The sequence below is a fragment of the Panthera pardus genome, unplaced genomic scaffold, assembly GCF_024362965.1.
Source record: "Panthera pardus isolate Hobbes unplaced genomic scaffold, ASM2436296v1 HiC_scaffold_6, whole genome shotgun sequence".
Classification (NCBI taxonomy): Eukaryota; Metazoa; Chordata; class Mammalia; order Carnivora; family Felidae; genus Panthera; species Panthera pardus.
Window position 1 is genome coordinate 123,020,737 of NW_026526991.1, and position 22,747 is coordinate 123,043,483.

Consider the following 22,747-nt stretch of genomic DNA (forward strand, 5'->3'; position numbering starts at 1 on the left):
GAGAGAAAGAGTGCATGTGAGCAGGGGAAAGGGGTGGAGGGAGTGAGAGAAAGAATCCTAAGGAGGCTCCATGCTCCTTGCAGAGCCTGACATAAGGCTTGATCCCACGACTCTGGGATCATGACCTAAGCCAAAATCAAGAGTTGGATGTTCAACTGACTGAGTCACCCAGGTGCCCCTAGAAATTTTACTTTTAATGAAGTCCAACTCACAAACTCTTTTTCATTCACAACTGTGGTAATGCATCTGAAAAATCATCACCAAACCCAAAGACACCTAAATGTTCTCCAATTTTGTCTTTTAGGAGTTTTATAGTTTTACATTTTACTTTTAGGTTTATAATCCACCTTGGTTAATTTTCATGAAAATTTTAAGTTCTGTGTCAAGATTTTTTTTTTTTTTTTGGCATATGGATGTTCGGTTGTTTCAACACCATTTGTTGAAAAGACAATACTTTCTCTATTGAATTACCTTTGTTCCTTTGTCAAATATCAAATGATCCTATTTGTGTAGGTCTATTTCTGAGCTCTCTGTTCCATACCTTTTATCTATTTGTCTATCATTTTGCTAATATCACGCTGTCTTGATTACTATAGCCTTATGGTAAGTCTTGAAATAAGGTATTATAACTCCTCCAGCTTTGTTTTTTAACTCCAATAGTGTGTTGGTTATTTTGGGTCTTTTGTCTCTCCATGTAAACTTTGAAGTAAGTTTATTGATATCCACAAAATTGTGTGCTAGAGTTTTGATTGGAATTACATTATATGTATACATCAAATCAGGAAGAATTGATATCTTCAAAATATCCATTCTTCCTATCCATGAACATGGAATGCATTCCTATTTATTTAGATATTCTTGGTGAGTGAAACCATATGGTATTTGTCTTTCTTTGATTGACTTACTTTGCTTAGCATAATATATTCTAGCTCCATCCATGTCATTGAAAATGGCAAGATTTCATTCTTTTTGATGGCTGAGTAATATCCCATTCTGTGTGTGTGTGTGTACACACATACCACATCTTCCTTATCCATTCATGAATTGATGGACATCTGGGCTCTCTCCATAGTTTGGTTTTGTTGATATTGCTGCTGCTGTAAACACTCGGGTGCAGGTACCCCTTTGAATCTGTATTTTGTATCCCCTGGGAAAATACCTAATAGTGTAATTGCTGGATCATAGCATAGTTCCATTTTAGTTTTTTGAGGAACCTCCCTACCTCCAGAATGGTTGCACCAGTTTTCATTCCCACCAACAGTGCAAGAGGGTTCCCCTTTCTCTACATCCTGGCCAAAACCCATTGTTTCTTGTGTTCTTAATTTTAGCCAATCTGACAGGTGTGTGGTGATATCTCATTGTGGTTTTGATTTGTATTTCCCTGATGATGAATTATGTTGAGCGTGTTTTCATGTTCCTCTTAGCCATCTGGATGTCTTCTTTGGAAAAATGTCTGTTCATATCTTCTGCACATTTCTTAACTGGGTTGTTTATTTTTTGGTTGTTGAGTTTGACAAGTTCTTTGTAGATTTTGGATACTAACCATTTATTAGAGATGTCATTTGCAAATATCTTCTCCCATTCCATAGGCTGCCTTTTAGTTTTGTTGATTGTTTCCTTTGCTGTGCAGAAGCTTTTTATCTTGATGAAGTCTCAATAGTTCATTTTTTGCTTTTGTTTCCCTTGCCTTCGGTGTCGTGTCTAGTAAGAAGTTGCTGCAGCTGAGGTCAAAGAGGCTGTTGCCTGTGTTCTCCTCTAGGATTTTGATTGTTTTCTGTCTCACTTTTAGGTCTTTCATCCATTTTGAATTTATTTTTGCATATGGTGTTAAGAAAGTGGTCCAGTTTCATTCTTCTGCATGTTGCCATCCAGTATTCTCAACACCAATGGCTGAAGAGAGTGTCTCTTTTCCATTGGATATTCTTTTCTGCTTTTTGCTGAAAATGAGTTGACCATATAGTTGTAGGTTCATTTCTGGACTTTCTATTCTGTTCCATTGATCTATGTGTCTGTTTTTGTGCCAGTATTGCCTTGCGGACTACACAATTGAAATATATTTAAAATGTACATGATGATTTGATACACGTACACACTGTGAAAGGATTCCCACAACTGAGTTAATTCACACATCCATCCATCACCAAACATATTTATTATGTGTGTGTGTGTGTGTGTGTGTGTGTGTGAATACTTAAGATATACTCTCGCAGCAAATTTCAAATATATAATATGGTATTATCAATGATAGTCACCATAAAAATATGGAATATATATATCATGAATTCATGTGTCATCTTTATGTAGGGACCATGCTAATATTCTCTGTTTCATTTAAATTTTACTCTGCTGCAGAAGCAAGCACTGAAGATATTCTTTATCAAGTTAAGCGCGTTCACCTTAATTCTTAGTTTACTGAGGCATTTTATCACAAATGAATGTTGGATTTGGTCAAATGCTTTTTTCTTCATTTATTGATATGACCATTACATTTTTCTGCTTTACTCTGTTGATGTAATGGATTAAACTAATTGCATTTCAAATATTAAACCAGGCTGACATACTTGGAATAATTCCCACTTGGTTGTGCTGCACATATTTGTTTTCATTAGATTCGATTTGCTAATATTTTGTGGAGAATTTTTGCATCTGTGTTAATGAGAGATATTAATTTTTAGTTCTCCTTTCTCGTAAGGCCTTTGTTTTTGATTTGAAATGCTGGTCTTATAGAATAAGGACAGAAATGTTCCCTTTGTTTGTATTTTCCGGAATATATATAGGTGGTATAATTTCTTCTTTAAATGTTTGGGAGAATTCACCAGTGAATCCATTTAAGTCTAGTGCTTTCTGATTTAGAAGATTTTTAATTATGTATGCAATTCTTTATTAGATACAGGGTTGCATCAGATTATCTATTTCTCATGTGAATTTGGTAGATTGTGTCTTTGAAGGAATTCATCTACTTAGATTATCAGATTTGTGGGCATATAGTTGTACATAATATTTTTCTATTATCCTTTTAGTGCCCATGGGTAGGTAATGATGGTTTACCTTTTATTTCTGATAATTACAAATTTTTTAAAATTTATTTTTAGTTTGTATGGCAAGAAGCTCTTCAATTTTATTAATCTTTTCAAATAACTAGCTTTTGGCTTTGATTTTCTCTATGATTTTATGTTATTTTATTTTATTTTATTTTATTTTATTTTATAGTTCACGATTTAATTTAAATTCTAGTTAGTTAACATATAGTGCAATATTAGTTTCAGGAGTAGGATTTAGTGATTCATCACTTACATATAACACCAAGTGCTCATCACAAGTGCCCTCCTTAATACTCATCACCCATTTAATCTATCCTCTCACTCACCTCCACACCTGTACCCCTCAGTTTGTCCTCTATAGTTAGCAATCTATTCTATGGTTTGCCTCTCTCTCTTTTTCCCCCTGTGCTCATCTCTTTCATTTCTTAAATTCTACTTGGGTGAATCATATGATATTTGTCTTTCTCTGAGTTATTTTGCTTAGCATAATACACTCTAGCTCCATCCACATCATTGCAAATGGCAAGATTTCATTCTTTTCATGGCTGAGTAATACTGTTATATATATAAATATATGTATATACACACACAACTTCTTTATCCATTCAACAGTTGATGGACATTTGAACTCCTTCCGTATTTGACTACTGTTCATAATTCTGCTATAAACATCACGGTGCATGTGCCCCTTCGAATCAATATTTTTGTTCCTTTGGATAAATACCTAGTAGTACAATTTCTGGATCATAGGGTAGTTCTATTTGTAACTGAGGAACCTCCATACTGTTTTCCAGAGTGGCAGCACCAGTTTGCATGTCCACTAACAGTTTAAGAGGGCTCTCCTTTCTCCACATCCTTGAAGAACAACTGTTGTTTCCTGTGCTGTTAATTCTAGTCAATCTGACAGGTATGAGGTGGTATCACATTGTAATTTTGATTTGTATTTCCCTGATAATGAGTGATGTGGAGCATTTTTTATGTGTCTGCTAGCCATCTGGATGTCTTCTTTGGAAAAATGTCTATTCATATCTTCTGCTCATTTCTTAACTGGATTATTTTGTGATTTCCTGATTTCAGCTTTATTAATTTCTACTTTAATTTTTATTACTTCTTTTCTTCTGCTTATTTCGGATTTAAATTACTCTTATTTTCCTAGTTTCCTAAGTACACATTACTGATTTTTATATCTTTCTTCTAATATATGCATTCAATGCTAAAAATTTCCCTCTATACACCACTTTCACTGGATCCCACACATTTGTATAAGTTGTATTTGCTTTTTTATTTAATTCAAAATATTTCAAAATTTCTCTTGAGATGTTTTTCTTTGACTCATGTTATTTAGAAGGCTACTTGTTTAATCTTCAAGTATCATGGAATTTTCCAGTTATATTTCTGTTATTGATTTCTACCTTAATTCCAGTGTGGTCTGAGAGCACACATTTAGGATTTAAGTTTGTTAAGTGTGTTTTATGGCCCAAATGTGGTCTATCTTGGTGAATGTTTCATGTGAACTTGAGTAGAATGTATATTCTGCTACTGTTGGATGAAGTATTCTATAGATGCCAAAAATATCCGGTTGATTGATGGTGCGGTTCAGTTTAACTATGTCCTTACTGATTTCTGCTTGGTAGCCCATTTACTGACAGAGGGGTGTTGAAGTCTCCATCTATAATAGTGGAGTCATCTATTTCTCCTTGCAGTGCTATTAGGTTTTTTTTGTGTGTATTTTGAAGGTCTGATGTCACGTGCTTACACCATGAAGGGTGTTTGGTCTTCTTAGAGTAATGACCTTTTTATCATTTTGTAATCCCCACCTTTATCCCTGATAATTCTCCTTCCTCTGAAGTCTTCTTTGTCTGAAATTAACGTGGCCACTGCTACTTTCTCTTTATTAATGTTGACATACTACACCTTTTTCCATTCTTTCATTTTTTCCCCCATTCTTCACCTTTAATTTACCTATGTATTTATACTGCAAGTGGATTTCCTACTGATGATGATATGTGGTTCTTTAGTTTTGTTTTGGCTTCATCTTCTCTGTCTCAGTCTTTTAACTGGTGAATATAGATCAGCAACATTTAAGCTGATTATTGAGATAGTTGGAATTAACATTTACCTTATTTGTTTATTATTTGCGAATCACTGCTATTGTTCTGTTGTTGTTGTTGTTCACTCTTTTTTGGTCTTCTCTGAATTTAATTGAGCATATGATTTCATTTTTTATCATCTCTTATTCATACCAATTGTTTATAACCTTTTTAAACTTTTTCTAGTAGTTGAGAGTGGGTTTGCAATATACATTACAATTAACCCAAGTTCTCTTTAAAATATCACTATGCCACTTCATGAACAGTACAAGAAACAACAGAATTTCCCAGTAATCTCTCCCATCTCTTAAACATTATTGGGTATTTCTTCCCTGAGGTCAGTTAGGTGCTGGTAAAATAGCTTCTCTTGAAGGCAGGCTTTGTTATGAAGTGCAGAATGCTCTGGGAAATTTTCAGAATGGCTATTCTTCCCCTCCACTTTCTGAAAGTAGAAAGGACTTTCCTCTTATCCTCACTGTGAGAAACTAATAAGACTCCTGAAATCAAAACTGAGAAAAGTGTGGGGGCTCCCTAACACTGAATCCCCCTGGACTATCTCTCCAACTTATCCACATTGAGACTGCAGCAATCCATTGGTTACTGTTTAGGATTTCTTGCCCCATACTGACTCCTGTAGAGGTTTCTGTTCATGGGTGCCTCCTCCAGTAAGTTGTGATTTTCTGTTTCCACCTTCTCATCTCCAAGCTGGGGATTGTGGTTTGCCTTGAGACCTCAATTTTCTAATAAATCTAAAAAAAGTTGTTGATTTTAGTTCATTCAGCTTTTTTATTACTTTTTCTTATTAGGAAGAAGGGAATAATGACTTCCAAACTCCTTAAATGCCAGACTGGACACTGGAAGAAACTTGCATCTATTTTTTTTTTTTTAAAGTTCCTTACTGAAAATATTTTCTTCACTTAGAACGCTTCATAAAGTCTGGAAAAATAAAAAAAATCAAGAAAAATAACCAAGGAACATGACATGTGAATTATTGCTGCAAGATTTTCCTCAATATAAAATAGTGGTGGAAACAAGTTGAAAATTTTCCTGGCTTGCATGAGTGAACTGTTTTCTATCCTCACTGTTTTATGAAACACATGTACTAACAAATATTGGATTAGGAAAATTGTACACAATTTTTAGTGCAGCCACAGAAAGGTATTCTTTCCTATTTCTTTCCAAAGATGTCATATGTTTGTTTTCTTATTTGGAAAATGAAAACATACACATGGCATGCACAGCCTAGATACACCTAGACTCTGTCTGTCAAATCTACTAAAAACTATGGCTTATTCATTAAGAACATCCATTCTTTAAATCTATGCTATCTTTGATTAAATAAGAACATCTAAATGTTCCCTCATTTTATTGCCTTTTACACCCTTAAGGATTCCCAATGCATCTGGACTACAATATCAGACAAATTTTACAACATTATCCTGAATAAGGATAATACAGAATAGCCCAACTAGCTCAATTATAACTTTACTTATATAGTTAAAGCATATCATGGAATCTACTCATCCTATTTTGGGTATGAAGAAATAGCTCTGACCTAATTCCAAATAAGGCAAATTACCTTTAAGTATGTTTGTATAAAACTGCATTTCATAGCTCAGCTCTTAATTAGTATGACATACATAATGAGAACTAATATACTTCTATCTCAAAAGCAAATCATGTATAACTCAGACTTTAAATATATATCTTTCCATGCTTTACTGCTAACCTGATGTTGAAAATCAAATAGAGCAATGGAAAAAGAAATGATTGTGTTCATGGGCACAAATTTAATATGTTTTAAAAATTAGGAATTCTGGTTTAAAACCTTGTATTTTGGTAAATTTCTTCCTTTAATTGCATAAATGCATTAACCTTTCACTAACTCAGATGTCTCTTTTGAATAATTTTAATCATGTGATATTTATTTTTAAAAGGTAGGTTTTACGTTTGCATGGCAACCCGAATGCAGTCTACCCGAATTCTCCATCCTCTGTCACTGCCTATGGGCTCCTCATGTAACTCTGGTCCCAGCATCCTCAGGGTCTCAGTAATTTTTTCATGGCACCCCAGGTGGGAAGCAATATTTTGGTTTTGTTTATTAAGTAAGTCCAAACGACTTAATACTTGTTAATATTCTAACAACACTGCAGGCATTTGAAAGACTAATACACACAGATTGAAAAAAAAAATCATTCCTAAATAACTACAATCACTTGCCCCTGGAGAGTGTACTTATTAGGCATGGCCTGAACTCTCAATCCTTGAAATCAAAGTGAACATCACCACCTTTATTTCCTATCTCACTCTTATTTTCCCAAGTACTTACTTTTATCATAGTAACTACTGAAAACCAGCTTGGTAAAGATATGACGCCATTGAAAGGAATGTAGAACAATGTAATGTTTGCATTTAGGGCTGTATCATACATACGTACTTAATGTAAAAAAAAAAAAGTAAATTCACTGGGGATGATAATAACCCATCCATTCACTGCAGTATATTTATTTCAGCACAAGACAAACAGTGTTATGTAAGACTCAGCATCAAAGGCAGCAATTCCGATTATTAGTTAGGGGACTCTGGGTGAGTTTTCAAAGTCTACTCCACCTAGCCTCGTCTAATTTGCATATTCAATTTGGTCTAATAAAATCCTGCAGTCAAACACAAAAATTACCAAAGTTAGTTCCTGGCTGATGTATTAATGCATGCAAATGTGAACTTTTATCCATCTTAAAATTTAAGAATACAAAACTATGCCTGGCAATTTAGAAGCAACCATTGCAAATATAGTCATTGTGGATTTTTAATTCTAGAACTCTAGCATATCCAAGCTTGGTTTTGTAAGGGGAATGGATGTGTTGCAATGCCGTATTTTTTCTTCAGCATCATAAAGGTGAAAAGTTGCTTAGCTTCTTGAAATTATTAATAGAAATATATGAATTATCCAGGAACTATGTACTGTATCACAAAGTTATAAAAGCTTACATTGAATTATATTTTCAGAAATAGACTCATTTTTTATCTAGCACACTCAGACTAGACCCACTTTCAAACATTTATAAACTTTCAGTTGCTCCATTGAGAGCCACCTATTTATATATGTAGCAAAATCCTTGGGGAAGGTCAATCTAGCTTCCCACACAAAGTTCCGAATTTGTTAAAGCAGATAATAAAACTTAAAAGTCTCAACTGCCACAACATATTTAGGATTTAATGGTAAATCATTGAACCACTTGACTTTATCTATATGTGACTCTGGAATGATCAACCACCTTCATTTCCTATACTAACTACATTTATTTTCCCCAATGCTTACTTTTCCCAACATTCATGAAATACACTTCTATGGAAGCAGAATTTTTTGATTGCTGGTTTGAGGCAGTTTTACAGCTTTCGGCTGGCCATTTTAAAAGTTACTTAATTCTGACATATTGTATCAGAAAGTGTTCACTTAGGTTTGTAAAACTGGAATTAAATACTGCCAGATGTAGTACTCTGGAATGTGGGCATTTATTATCCATGTCTGAATGTTAACCTCTCTCTACACTCAGCCTCCTGACATTTTCTTTACATTTCAGTGTAATATTTCAATTTTGCTTGTACAGGTTTTAGGATTACAAATTCTTAAGATTCCTAGTGTACAGATTTTATATGTCAGATCTTAATTAGTTAAAATCAGGCACTGGATGGAAATTTCTCATTAATATGCAATTTTTACCTTAAAAGCTGTAAAGAATTACACACATTTTAAAAAACTGGGGCCACTTAGTGTGAAATAGTGTAAATTCAGCATCACTTTGTTCGGAATACCATTGTTATTTGACGTTAGAGTGCCAAAATATATTAGCCACCTTCAGAATCTATCAGTGTGCTTCATGGCCATTCTTTCTCACTTTGGGGTTGGCATGCAGTAAAGACTCCAATTTGTCTTTTAGATGTTATTAGCTACAATCTTGAGTTTTTGAAAATGTTTCATCAGGTTATTATGTCATAAGGTAATAAATTTGACATTTCTTTTATAAAAAGACAGTTAATACCATATTTTTTTCAGCTCCAGTGCCCTCAGAAGAATCATACTCACTTGTACTAGGGTCACATCATAAAAGACAATTTCCCACTTCAAGTGATCTGAATTCACTTCCAGCTTTAAATTGTAGGCAATTTTAGTCTTTTTTTTTCTTGCTCATAAAATAAAGCTGCCTAATGGTTTTTTAAAATGCGATGCAGTATGCCTCTCTTTCAAAACAGCAAATGCTCCCTTGTTCAGAGTTAGACTTACTTAGCTTGGTTCCAAATCCTCTATAATTTCTGCCTGTCCCTCAATCTACAACAGAGGGGATACAATGATTATCTGTTGAAATGCCCTCAATCTCTTTTCGTCTGCAAGTTTTAAAGGCTATGAAATGTAAACATGCTCAGAGAGAGAACAAAAATTTCCTTAAAGTTGTCAAAATGGCAACCACAGATACTGTGACTCTAGAGTCAAATGAAATTTTTTCATGGTATTTGATGAAAATGTCTTTCAATATATCATTTCGATTTGCTTTTTGAAAAGCTGTATAATGAATAGATTTGGCATTTCTTTATTTCTACCTTTTCTAACAGTTTATTTTTCAGGCATCACTCTCTGTTGAGAGTAATTATCACCTATTTAAAAAAAATACTTTTCACAGGGATGTAGCATTTTAATACCATTCACCAAATTTTGGTTCTATAAACTGTCCCCTCTCAAGTAATCACTGATCTGATATAAAAATGAAGCTTATAGTTGAGACATGCCAAAATGGGATATATCCGTCTATGGTGAAAGCTTTTAATTTGCTCAGCAGCAAGAATACCTCAATCACATGAAGGTGCTATATGAATCGAATTAGTTGGCACTTCCTATAAGTCGAGGTAGAGACAAAGGATTCTGAATCTCTTAATGTTCATAATGAAAGAACCCTGAAGAACCTCTTTATATATCATTGTCTTGTCAAGATGCCTTTAGAAACGTGCATTTGCTTAATAGCATTTATGTAACTTGATTTTATTTGCCAAATTGAGATTAAAAAGAAAACTTGTTTCCTAGTCATGTAGGAAGGCAGAATTAATAAAGCATAATATAATCCCTTTAGGTAATTGAGAAATGGTATGAGTTTTGCCATTTTTCGATTTCACAGCCATTTTACCCGAAAGAGCATGAAAAGCATATGAGAACAGAGGAAGATTTATTTTCATTGAAACAGAAAACAGTACTGTCGGTTATTTTAATGAATATGTAATGAGCAGAAACTGTGGGCGGTGTTGTCCAATGGTTAAGCTTGCAGGCACTTTAGCTGAAGGTTTCCATTCAAATCCTGACTACACCGCTTATTAGGTATGTGACCTTAGGCAACCTATGCAAATTCTCTCAGACTGAGAAGCAAAAAGAGATTATTATAGTAAGTAGATACTTGACCTCATGGGGTTTATATGTGACACACTACATGTAAAGTGCTTAGGCCAAAGGTGCAAATTACTGCTACTCTCCTGGGGAATTCAGAAAATGGATATAAAGATGATTCTAGTAGTACAAGAAAGATAACCCATCACAAGTTATTGATTGGACAACTACTACAGAGAAGGCACCAAGTCCTGTATTTGGATGTTAAGGATATGGACAAGTTATCGCTGGGAAAATATGAAACACACCCGAAAGAATCTAACAACAACAAAAAAGCTAGCAGCAGGTAGTATTCAGAAGACAAATTCTGGGTCAGACTATCTGGGTTCAAATCCAAACTCTGATACTTGCAAGCTTTGTGACTTTGGGAAAATCACTGAATTCCCACTATGTCTCATATTCATCATCTATCAGGTAGGATGATAATAATAATAATAATTATAATTATAAAACAGCTCACTGGGTTTATTGTGAGCCTATAATACTAAATGTTGATGTAGGTTGTAAATGCCATGTAGTTCAACTGGTAAAAGATGGCTTAAATTGGGAGACTCAGAGTAGACTTTATAGAAAACATGTCATTTTATTAACATGTTAAAGAATATAATGGAGACTGTAATAGGCAAAGAAAACAGTTTAGAGTGGCAAAAGTTCATTCTTAAAAAAAAATGAGTAAGAGGATACTTCTGGTTTCCACTACAGTGGTTTCCACTGTAGCATGTAAGAAGCTTAGGCAGCACAGTCTCATCTTCACAACAACAAAAAAGCCAGACAAAATAAAAATTAAAAACTCTTCTTAGATCTAGCAGAGAATTAGAGTAGACATCACAGGGAAACCACTGGAGACAGAAAGGCAGATACAGAGAATCAGAATTTAGTGCAGCAAAACCACAGGAGCAGGAACCACTAATGGAGCCAGCCAGCCCTGGGTGAGGGAAACTTAACCTGTAATTAAGAAATTGCTGGAGGCTTATTGTGGAAAAGCTTGAGAGATAAGAACTCCCTGGGGATGAGTCTAAAGGGCATCTCCAAAGTGTTATCTCCAGAAGCCCTACCAGATTCCCACAGTGAAGACTGTAAAAATCCCCTTTGTTTCCTTCCCGTGGGGAGGGGAAAAGTAGCCATTTTGACATGTGCCTATTTTTCTTAAAATGGTCTGTGGAGCACCTGGGTGGCTCAGTTGGTTAAGTGTCTGACTTCAGGTCATGATCTCATGGCTCATGAGATCAAGCCCCGCATCAGGCTGACAGCTCAGAGCCTGGAGCCTGCTTCAGATTCTGTGTCTCCCTCTCTCTGCCCCCCTCCTCCATTTTCTCTCTCCCTCAAGAATAAATAAACATTAAAAAAATATTTTTTTTAAATAAAAAAAAGGTCTAGACTTCCTATCTTACCTAAGAGGGCGGGAGAACTGGGAAACACGTGTGAAGGTCCCAATGAGAGAGCACAAGCTCACTGGAAGACTGAAAGAACACAGAATCCTGAAAGGCTTCCATTCCGATGACCTTTCCACTCACGGCCTCTAGTCTTTACCACCGCGTCAATAGGATCCTATATATTAGCAGGGGGCTGCAATGGAAATAACTCCATCTCTCAGGCCTTATTTTTTATTTTAATTAAGTTTATTTATTTATTTTGAGAAAGAGAGCAAGTGGTGTAGGAGCAGAAAGAGAGACGGGAGAGAGAGAATTCCAAGCAGGCTCTGCACTGTCAGCACAGAGCCCAATGCGGGGCTCGAACCCACAAACTCTGAGGTCATGACCTGAGCTGAAATCAAGAGTCCACCGGCTGCTTAACTTCCTGAGCCACGCTGGCACCCCTCTCTAGCCTTATTTAAGAAGAAGTTGCTAGGGAGGGGCACCTGGGTGGCTCAGTTGGTTGAGTATCTATCTGACTCTTGATTTTGGCTTAGGTCAAAATCCCAGGATTATAAGATCCTGTGTTGGGCTCCACACTGAGCATGGAGCCTGCTTAAGACTCTCTCTCTCTTGGGGTCACTGGGTGGCTCAGTCAGTTAAGCATCCAACTTAGGCTCAGGTCATGATCTTGCAGTTCATGAGTTAGATCCCTGGGTTGGGCTCTGTGCTGACAGCTCAGAGCCTGGAACCTGCTTCAGATTCTCTGTCTCCCTATCTCTCTGCCCCTCCCCCCCCCCCAAAAAAAAACATAAAAAAATTAAAAAAAGAAGATTCTCTCTCCCTCTGCCTCCCCCCACTGCTTGTGCATGCACACACACACACTCTCTCTCTAAAATAAAGAAAAGGAAATAAAAAGAAATAAAAGTTGCTAGGGAAACCAAAACACAAGGGAGATGCCAGAGGAACCAGGATGTCAGAGGACGTTATACTTTCTGACTCCTGCAGTAATAGTGTAAACAGAATATAGTAAACATGACCTTACTTCCTTCAACAGAAAAATTCACAAAGTAGGCCTGTTTACCTTAGTTCCTTTTACCTGGCACATTGCATCCACTATCAACCACAAATTACAAGTCATGCTAAAACAATGATATGACCGAAAATTGACATTTATAACACCCAGAACATATCTGAGGAACAAGAACACAGAGTTTGTGGGAGAATACAAATCAGAAATTCAACTTGGGGAAGAACTTGGAAAGCCCTTAATGATGCCCTAAAAGTCAATGAAGGGCTTCTGATCATTTGCAGGATCAGGAGTCACCATTCAAGAGTATTAATTCTGCATCTGTGTGAAGAGTGGCCTGGTTTAGGAGAGTATTTGCATTGGAGATGAGTTTCTTTGACATTTGCAATAGCCCAAGAGTGACTTAAGATGATAGAAGTGAAAATGCAGAGAAGTAAAAACATGTAAATTGAGAATAAAGAGCTGAATGAACATGAAAATGAGGAAGAATTGTGTTAAACAATAACAATGTCAATCACAGAAATATTAGGAGCAGGAGGAGGCGATTCTTTCTTAAAGGAAGGTAAGTTTGAGTTTGGATATGGGACTTGGAGACGTCAGAAATTATCCAGCTGACAACTGAAAATGTGAGAGCCGAACATGGAAATAGAGACTAGAGGCAGGCAGAAATTTGCAAATTTTGAGCATGGAAAGAATAAAAACTCTGAGCCAGCAAAAAGTATAGGAAGGGGTATAAAAAGTAAAAGTCAGAATAAGGGGTTAGACTCACATTTAGGTTTTGGAAGGAAGAAGAGAAAGCATCAAAGACATACATAACATTAGGAAATACACATCACAGTCCACTGCAGGTGGAAACTTCAAGAAGGTGTGCTTTATCAGTAATATAAAGTGCAACATGAGAAGAATCAGGTCAGTATGGTTATAAAATCATGAAGTCTTCAAAGAAGCTAGGACATAAGCTCCATGAGACCTGGGACTTATTTGGTAAACACACCTCACTACAGTGTGAAGATCAGTGATCAAGAGGGGGTGGCCAATAATTATTTGCTGAGAAAATAATTTTTGTAGAAAACAGATTTTAGGCCACCAAAGATGTAAGTTGGTATAGAATATAAATAAATGTGTGGGGAAAGGCAATTTGAGATATGAGAAAAAAACCAAAAACAAAACAATAGTACTTTAAAGTGAAGTTAAGAGATTAGTTTTTTGGTTTTTTTTTTCAAGGTAAGAGAATTGTGATGCTTGAAAGCAAAAAGTATGATATGGTAATAGAGAGGCAGTTTGAGAACACTTAGAAAAAAAGGAGTTAATACAAAGAGAAAAGTTTTTGAGAAGATAGAAAGGAATAAGTTTAAAGGTTCATTATTTTACTGAGAAATAAAGTCTATAAATAAATATGAATTTGGTAAATTCCTTTTAGAGAAACTATAATGCCCAGATACTTATAAAACGATGAAATAATGAAGCTGCAAATTATGGAACAAGGTAGTATCATATTTGAGCAATAATGCCAAAACCATTATTTTTGGACGTGGAAATTGCTGATATCATAAGAAGACTGTGTCACTGTTTAATGGATGTACTCTGTTAATATACATAATGAAATATTCTGAAGATAATATATTGGACTAAATTATTATAATTACACCACTTTGCTTTATAAGCAGCTTCCTCTTAAAGGAGCTTGGAAGCTGAATAGATCATCTTTGCAGGTCTTAGCTGGCAGAGTGTGAATTCATGAACAAGAGATTGCCCATCTTCAAAGATATCCAGAGACGTGTACTTTCCAATATTTCCTTAGTCGAGGCTAGTGTTTTAGTCACTTTGTATACAAGAAAGTCTTCCCTATGTGTGTGTACTACAGAACAGGGCTGTCCAATAGAAACATACTGTGAGCCATATATGGAGTCTTTGAATTTTTAGTAGCCACATTTAAGAGAGTAAAAAGAGGGGCTCCTGGGTGGCTCAGTTGGTTAAACGTCTGACTTCAGCTCAGGTCATGATCTCAGTGTCCATGAGTTTGAGCCCCGCATGGGGCTCTGTGCTGACAGCTCAAAGCCTTGAGCCTGCTTTGGATTCTGTCTCCCTCTCTCTTGCCCCTCCCCCACTTGCACTCTGTCTCTTTCTCTGTCTCTCTCAGAACTAAATAAACATTAAAAAATTAAAAAAAATAAAAGAGTAAAAGAAATAGGTGACATTTTAGTAATATATATTTTTTAACCCAATGTATCCAAAGTGTGATTTCAATACATAATGAATATACAAAAAATTATTGATATATTTTTATGTTGTTTTTTTGTACTCCATCTTTGAAGTCCAATGTGTGTTTTACTCTCATAGCACATCTCAATTTGGACCAGCCACAGCTCAAGGGCTCAACAGTTTGTGTGGCTAGTGGCTATCATATCGGACAGTGTAGGCAATAGAAGAAAAGTCTTTTGAGTCAGAGAGTTTAATATTCAAGTCCCCCTGCTCAGTCACGCCCATGGACTTCATCAGCTTTTTAAATCTTTCTAAGAATTTATATCTTCCACATCACAATGTTTTAAAAATATTAAATCAGACAACATGCCTATCTTCTTTTACACTGCCTGACTCTTAGGAGACATTTAACTGATTTTAATACCCTTTTTCTACATCCCTTTGAAATTTCTCCTCATTTTGTTTAAAAAAATTATTTTGCTTGGATTGGAATGAATGGATAAAAAGAGCAACTATTCAACACCCATTCAACCCTTTATAAAACTGAAAGCAGTAATGCAGGCCCCTTCATCCCAGTGGCTCCACATGAACATTCCTTTAATTTACCTGCCCTTCCCCCAAGCCCAAAACTCCTAACCAGCACCACCCCCCCCACCCCCCCCCCACCCCCCGGTCTCTGGCTCCTGATCGATTCTTCTTTTACCACTCTACTTTTTCCATTTTCCCCCCATGGCATTTATCAACTTCCAACAAATTATTGTATATATAATATACATTATATACATTAATTAACATCTATTAATATAATATTAATATATTAATATCATCTATTAATATAATATTAACATATCAATACAATTAATATAGTATTAATATATTAATACAATATAATTAATGTAATATAAATATATTAGTATAATTAATATATTTAATTAATATAACACATTATAATATGATATAATTATATTAATTATAACACAATGTAATTAATTAATATAATTAATTAACATCTATAATATAATTAATATATTAGTCGATATTAATATGATTAATATATAAGTATTATATATTAATATATATTATATAATTTATTTATAATGCTTGATATTGATTTTCTATCCCTCTGCTACAATGTTAGCCATGTGATGGCAGAGATCATTCTCTGATTTGACCTACATGTATTCTAAGTACCTAAAACAGTGGCTGACAAAAAATGGACTCAACGATTATTTGTTAAATGAATGAACGGGGGAAAAATAGCCATTTTTTCACCATGCCAATGAATATCATTTTGTTTTCCATTTAGTCACATGTATTTTTAAAGTGGTGGCTGAAGCATCACACAAATCACATTTCCTCTTAATACTCTTCTCAGACTTTAATGTGATTATTATTATTACGGTACATTAGTAATTAACTCCCCTTGGAGTATCCGAAAAACATCCAATTTTAAACAGAAATCTGTTCTGACTTGGTATCATAATAAAGTCCAATGTATTACTGAAGGATTAGATAAAAGAAGGATTTACAAATTACAGTCTTTGATCTATCTCAGTATAATTTGAAGATCTAGGGAAGAGACTAGTTTTATTATTATCATTTCTGTGTCTTCCCTTCTACCTGTTTCCAACTCCTTTGTTGTTTTCCTACTACCCAGTTCTTATTTCATGCTAGATGTCATACTGTCAGTATCTCTCACTTTGTTTATTTATTTTCTTACATATCTATTCATTTTTTTATATTTTGACTTTTTATTTTTTTAATATGAAATCTATTGCCAAATTGGTTGTTTAAGTCACATTCATATTTTGAGGGAACAATTTTTTTTAAACATCTTTTCTGGAAAATCTCAAATTTCTACCAAAGTAGAAGAAATATTATAATGAACTTCCACCTACTCAAGGCCTTGCTTCATTAATTTCAACCCACAGTCTGTCTTGCTTCCTCTGTATTACCACCTATACCCTCAACACCACTAATTCTGAAGTAATCCTGGATGTCAAATTAGATCTCCTTTAAGCACATCAGTATATAGTTCTACAAGATTAGACTTACTTTTTTCATAACTAGCATCTTATACTTAAAAATAACTATGTTTCCTTTTTATAATTACATTTTTGGTCCATAGTATGCATATTTTATTATTTAAAAATTTTTTATTTTAAGTAGGCTCTATGCCCAATGTGGGGCTTGAACTCACAACCCTGAAAGCAAGAAGAAAATATAACAAATGTCCACTACATTGAGTCATCCATTTCCTCCGGGGATAACTGTTCTTTTCACATTTTCATCTCTCTCTTTTGTGATACTGCTTGTCTTTAATTGCCTGATGAGTTTTGGTTATTCAGTGAAAATGCTGAATGAAGGCTTTTGTTGCTTAATGTAGGTAACTTGAAAGAATTTCCACTGCTGTTAATACAGAACTGTTTTCCTGAAAGGCTTCTCCTTTGGGAGAAGGAAAAGCAGGTGCTATAGAGGTGGGCTGGGGGTGTATGCTTTCCTGTAGGGAAGTAGTTCCTGGCCTCAGCTACACACTAAAATCTTGTGACTAGGTCTTAAAAATCTTGGTGCCTAGGCCATGATACTAACCAATTAACCAGGATCTCTGTGGACAGACACAGATACTAGTATTTTTTTTTTTAACTCTTCATATGGTTCTGATAGGAACCCACATTTGAGAACCACGTTCTTTGGTGGGGGGACTAAGGGGTAAGTTAGTAAGCAAGCAGACAGGCAAACAGAGATGCCCCAATTTTTTCTTCTTGGATGAGGTTCTCTTTCTTTATTTCCCCCTGCAAACCTATAGTGTTGATCCTGTGCAAATCCAAACATGACTTTGCCTCTTTTTTATGTTGTAATTACGTCAGGATAATCTCTTCCTAGGCCCATGTCCGATTATCTTTAGATGGCAGGGATCTGATTTTACTTTATGAGTTAAAGCGCTTCTGTGGTCATGGGAGGGGCACACAACGGGACCTGAGTGCTGGTTTTCAGGGAGCTCCTCTGAAGAACTCTTCACCACCTTTGTTGGTATTTGTATGTCAGTTCAGCCTGACCCCCCCAAAAATGCCACAAACTGGGTGGCTTCAAAAACAGAAAGTTATTTCCACACAGCGGTGGAGGCTAACATTCAAGATGGAGGTGCTAGAGGGTTGGATTTTCCTGAGGCTTCTCTCTCTGGCTTGGAGGCTCCTCCTCGTAGCCTCACATGGTCTTTCCTCTGTGTGTGCATATCCCTGGTGCCCCTTACTCTTTTTATAAGGACACTAGTCCTATTGGATTAGGGACCCATGCTTAAGACCTCATTTAACCTTAATGACCTTCTTGCCCTATCTCAGAATGTAGTCACATTGGGCATTGGAGCTTCAATATATGAATTTTGGGGTGACACAATTCTGTCCAGAACAGTATTTTTTACTTTGATCTTAGAATATCTGTGTAGCTTCCCTGGAAAGACGTGTAGTGAACCATGCTTCCCTGGGCTGGAATTTCTGTTTTTTACTCAATTCATCCTGATCCCATCTTGCCTGCCTCTTCCTGGAATATCTCAAAAATTTCTGGTCCAATAATTAGATTTTAAATGTGATTATTTAAAAAATGTGATACAGTACAGTTATTTTATAGTCTCTTTAATAACTGATAACCATGTGTGTGTGTGTGTACACGAGTGTATGCGAGTAAGATCAGTGAGTCTAGTAAACTATTGAATTAAGATTGGCTTTAACAAATTTTTTTATTTTTTGTGAGTGACAGAGAGAGAGGGAGACAGACAGTGCACAAGCACACAAGCAGGGGAGAGGCAGAGAGAGAAAGAGAGAGAGAGAAAGCAAGAGAGAGGATCCCAAGCAGGCTCTGTGCTGTCAGCACAGAGTTGAACGTGGGGCCGATCCCACAAACAGTGAGATCATGACCTGAGCCAAAATCAAGAACCAGAGGCTCAACTGACTGAGCAACCCAGGCACCCCACAAAGGCTGAGTTTTATATATCTAACTGTATCCTTGACCAAGCCCTAACCATCACAAGGAAATGAATATGAGGGTCTCCCTCTACTCTGTCGGAGACCAGAGTGAGATGGTAATATCACCTAGACCAAAATAGAGATTAAGTGGCCCTAAATATAGAGATTAAGGAGATTCAAGCAAGAGCTTGATATATCATAATTTATAACATTACGTAATGGTAAACTCCTAAATTATTTCCTAACACTTTCACTACAGTAAACAACACAATCGTTAATACCCATTAAGGACAAAGCACGCTACCAGATGTCCTGGAGTGGCCTTGGACTAGGCTCCATACACCAGGGATTTAGTTCTGGGTTTGTCATTTGCGATACAGGCTTACACAAGTCATTTAGCTTTTCTTGTTCGTCATCTGTAGGAATAATAATAATGCCTGTACCATCTACTGAAAAGGAAGTACAATTATCCTCCGTCTAGCCCCCAAGGCTCTGTCAACCAAGTATCAAGTAAGTTATATTTGTTGAACACTCAGTACCTTAAACTGCTATTGTACACATCAAGGCATTAGTATCACTAAGATTGTTTTGGAGTATTTTTTGACCTTGTGTGGTGAATACTGAATTGCACAATAGTAACTGCATGTGGGCTATAATCAGCCAGCATATTTCATCCCAGTTACTTTACAAACATCTAGTTAATTCATACCCTCAGTTAGCAACGCGCTGTGTATTTAGCGGGCACTCAGGAAATGCTTGTTGCATTCATTAGTCCGAAATACATTGCTGTTAATAAATACAGAAAGAGACAGACAGGGAACGTGAGACCTGCATAAGTATTTATCAAGTGGTTTTCAGTCTTAAATGCTGGAGGGAATATAAAAAGAGCAAAATATGTGACTCCTATCCTACCAGATTTTAGAGTTTAATTGTGGATATGGTCAATTATACCATTAAAAAGAAAATAAAGTAGTGAAGAAAGGGGGGGAAAAAAAGAGACAGAAGCTTTTGTTTTATACCTTCATTAGTTCATGTCACCCAAATGTCACTCTTGCCATTAAGTCCCGTATATACTAAGCCTAAACACTATTCATGGGCGCACGAGAGTGGATTAATGTCTGTAGTTTCTCTCCACAGCTTCCGCAATGGCTCCAAAAAGACTCATAAATAGGCCCGTGATGGGCATTGAAAATGTCCTCCTTATGGATCTAATTCTTCATCTTGGTAACAATAAGTGAAAAGATCCATAAATACAGTTTTAATTAACAGCAACGTTGAGATGTTTAGAAATAGACTGTAGGCCCTTTGAATCTGTTTGGCCTTCTCATAAAGAATTTTGTTTTTCCCAGAGGGTCAAAATTAATTAATGTCCCTACAATTTATTTAGCAGCCCATTGTTTCAGAGATGCCTAAACAAGTTCAGTGAGCCGTATTAGTGTATCAAAGATGATATAATCAGGCTGCTTTGAAGAGACTGCTCTGTAAAAATATCCTGTCTCAAGTACTGATTAACAGGGGGGGATAATAAAGTATTCTGTCAGAATGATTACTTTTCTTTATGTGCGGACATTACTTGTGTACAATATTGCATAATGACCAGATTCAAAACTTTTCATGTGGCCTCTAATGAACTCACATAAGCTACAAAAGTTCAAAAAAGAAAATATAGCCATCAATAGTCTTTAATTATTCCATTAAAAGGTATTAACTGATCACTTATGTCTGTTTTCTTTTCTTTTGAACAATGCACAGAACTTTTCCCATGTCCACCGATTATATTATTAACTTTTCCTAAACTGAGCCTAGGATACTTTTGGGCCATTAGCAAGTGTTATACTAGCAGCCGTGCTCTGGAATTTTCAAATACTGTCTTAAGATAAGGAGATACTGTTATCTAGAGACCTCACAGACATTGTATGGAAATGTCACTGTCTAGATCTTGGTTGCAAAAATGAAAATTGGCTTCTTTCTCATAAGTTCTCATGGGAGAGAAACAAGGATTTATCCTCAAGAACTATCATAAAAGTAAAAAAACAAATATTCAGCTAAATGTATATTCACTGTTGTGATGTTTACTATAGTGAAAGTGTTGGGAAATAATTTAAGAGTTTACCATTAGATCACTTTATAAATTACACGATATCCCAAAAGTAGAATATCATGTTAAAAATATTTCATAATGTATAAACTTGTTCATGAGACATTTATCAAATCACGGAATCTAGTAGAAACCTATTTTTATTTGAAAATATGTATATTAAGAAAGAATGGCAAGATACACAAACATAAAGCTTATAAACGATTATATTGCTCTATTGGAATTACTAGGCAACTTTTTTCTTTTTTTTCTACTTATTTATATGTTTAAAATTTTAGAAAAAGATGTATTACCTAGTAATGTAAAATTGATGAAAAGAAATAATAAAGAAAAACTAAATATTAAAAGAGTAGAAAAGATGATCATTCATTGTTTTTAAGTGGTAAAATTAAAAATATCCAGCTCATTTTCTGTGGGGAACAAGCTTAGGAATTCCCTGAGCCGGCACTGATGGGTTAACAAGGCATAAAGAATTAGAAAGGCATAGGATGAACACACCCAAGTTTGGGTAAACAAGATTAGGTAAATAAGGTTAGGTAAATGGGGCAAAGGCCTCCAGTGTAGGACAACAGTATAGGACAATAGCAGAAAGCTGTTTTCACAGGAAGGAAGGACCAAATTAGGTAAACAGGTAAAAAGGCCAAAGACCATAGCAGGGCAAAGTTTCCCAGAGGGGAGCTAATTAGCAAAAGAAAGATGCCTTGTTGACCCTCAGGTAGCAGGCTCTTCCTTGTTCCCTAGGCCAGTTTAGGTAATCAGAAGTGGGGCCTCATGTTTGCTTTAAACAACCTTCCACCCAGCACTAGAATCTTGTTTTGTATTGACCCAAACCCCTAACACCGCATATCTCCAAAACCCCTTTTCTCCATGCCCATGAGTTAATATTCATGGCCATGAGTTAACGTTTACAGTTTCATTGTCTCTCTGTGCATGCCCATCACACCCATCATGCTTGTAAGCCTTCTGATCTTAATAAAAAGCAGCGCAAAGATGCTTCTTCAGGGCTCTCATCTTCTCCCAGACGTTAGCCTCTCTTGCACTTTTAATCCTGTGTCCTGCTCTCTTGCCGGACAAGAGAGAACTCCAGACCCAGAGGCTATGACAATTTTCCACAGACACATGTAGGTGCTACCATCATGTATGTTAGATTTTCTTTTGAGGTGCAATTCCTGTTTTTACTTCTTTTCTTTCTTTTTTTTTTTTTTTAGACTTATTCTCCCTCTCCTCTACTCCAACCCTATCACTCATCCAAGTAATCCAAGTTAATAATATATATATATCCTTTTTAAAAAATCTTTCTCTTCATGCTTAGTTATTCATAGAGATATCTATGTAGAATTATACACGTGCACAAATAAAGGGGCATGAGTCATTGTTTTAGAAAAAAATTGTATCATACTATAATCATTTTGCATATTGCTTTTTGCCTTTAATACGTTTTGTAAATCCCTACGAATCAACTGTATAGTGCTAAACTCACTCTTTTTAGTGGCTGCATGATGTTGTATGCTTGGATTTAACAAGTTACAGGAGCCTCCAGGCTGTTC

General features: G+C 35.7%; 1 protein-coding gene and 1 non-coding gene across 3 annotated transcripts in view; both read right to left on the reverse strand.

Moving 5' to 3' along the window:
- Positions 1-22,747, reverse strand: part of MALRD1 (MAM and LDL receptor class A domain containing 1) — a 770,287-nt gene that overhangs the window by 202,891 nt on the left and 544,649 nt on the right. The window lies entirely within an intron of this gene.
- On the reverse strand, positions 2,256-2,358 carry LOC128775155 (U6 spliceosomal RNA). Its single transcript, XR_008419806.1, has one exon. It is a non-coding gene; the product is annotated as a U6 spliceosomal RNA (small nuclear RNA).